The following is a 1,341-nucleotide window of genomic DNA, read 5'->3' as shown; positions in this document are numbered from 1 at the left end:
CCAATAACAATGGTGGAGGCACAAGGAGGATGCTTGGTGATTAGACTACACCTACTTCCAACTTTTATGGAAGAAGCATCTCAATCCCTGCCATTGGAACAAACAATTTTGAGCTGAAGCCTCAACTAGTTGCTCTAATGCAAAAGAACTGCAAATTTCATGGACTTCCATCAGAAGATCCCTATCAGTTTTTAACTGAGTTCTTGCAGATCTGTGATACTGTTAAGACTAATGGAGTAGATCCTGAAGTCTACAGGCTCATGCTTTTCCCTTTTGCTGTAAGAGACAAGGCTAGAACATGGTTGGACTCACAACCTAAAGATAGCCTGGACTCTTGGGATAAGCTGGTCACGGCCTTCTTGGCCAAGTTCTTTCCTCCTCAAAAACTGAGCAAGCTTAAAGTGGATGTTTAGACCTTCAAGCAAAAAGATGGTGAATCCCTCTATGAAGCTTAGGAAAGATACAAGCAGTTGACCAAAAAGTGTCCTTCTGGCATGCTTCCAGAGTGGACCATTTTAGATATATTCTATGATGGTCTATCTGAGCTTTCTAAGATGTCACTGGACCATTCTGCAGGTGGATCCATTCACCTAATGAAAATGCATGCAGAAGCTCAAGAACTCATTGACATGGTTGAAAATAACCAATTCATGTACACCTCTGAGAGGAATCCTGTGAGGAATGGGACGCCTCAGAAGAGGGGAGTTCTTGAAATTGATGCTCTGAATGCCATATTGGCTCAGAACAAAATGTTGACTCATCAAGTCAACATGATTTCTCAGATTCTAAATGGATTGCAAAATGCATCCAACAGTACTAAAGAAGCATCTTCTGAGGAAGAAGCTTATGATCCTGAGAACCCTGCAATGGTAGAGGTGAATTACATGGGTGAACCCTATGGAAACACCTATAATTCCTCATGGAGAAATCATCCAAATTTCTCATGGAAGGATCAACAAAAGCCTCAACAAGACTTTAATAATGGTGGAAGAAAGAGGTTTAGCAATAGCAAGCCTTTTCCATCATCTTCTCAGCAACAGATAGAGAATTCTGAGCAGAGCTCCTCTAGCTTAGCAAACATAGTCTCTGATCTATCTAAGGCCACTTTAAGTTTCATGAATGAAATAAGGTCCTCCATTAGAAACTTAGAGGCACAAGTGGGTCAGCTGAGTAAGAAAATCACTAAAACTCTTCCTAGTACTCTCTCAAGCAATACAGAAGAGAATCCAAAAAGAGAGTGCAAGGCCATTGATATAATCAATATGGCAGAATGCACAAAGGAGGAAAAGGGCGTGAATCCCAGTGAGGAAGACCTCCTGGGACATTCTCTGAACAAAAAGG

The 1,341-nt window shown here is 41.3% G+C and overlaps 1 non-coding gene across 1 annotated transcript; it reads right to left on the bottom strand.

Moving 5' to 3' along the window:
* Positions 1–392: 392 nt before the first annotated feature.
* LOC112766109 (small nucleolar RNA R71) lies at positions 393–496 on the bottom strand. Its single transcript, XR_003184114.1, has one exon. It is a non-coding gene; the product is annotated as a small nucleolar RNA R71 (small nucleolar RNA).
* Between the last annotated feature and the right edge of the window lie 845 nt (positions 497–1,341).

The sequence above is a fragment of the Arachis hypogaea genome, chromosome 2 (assembly GCF_003086295.3).
Source record: "Arachis hypogaea cultivar Tifrunner chromosome 2, arahy.Tifrunner.gnm2.J5K5, whole genome shotgun sequence".
Lineage (NCBI taxonomy): Eukaryota > Viridiplantae > Streptophyta > Magnoliopsida > Fabales > Fabaceae > Arachis > Arachis hypogaea.
Note: the sequence above shows the minus strand (reverse complement) of the source record. Positions and strands in the feature narration are given on the sequence as shown.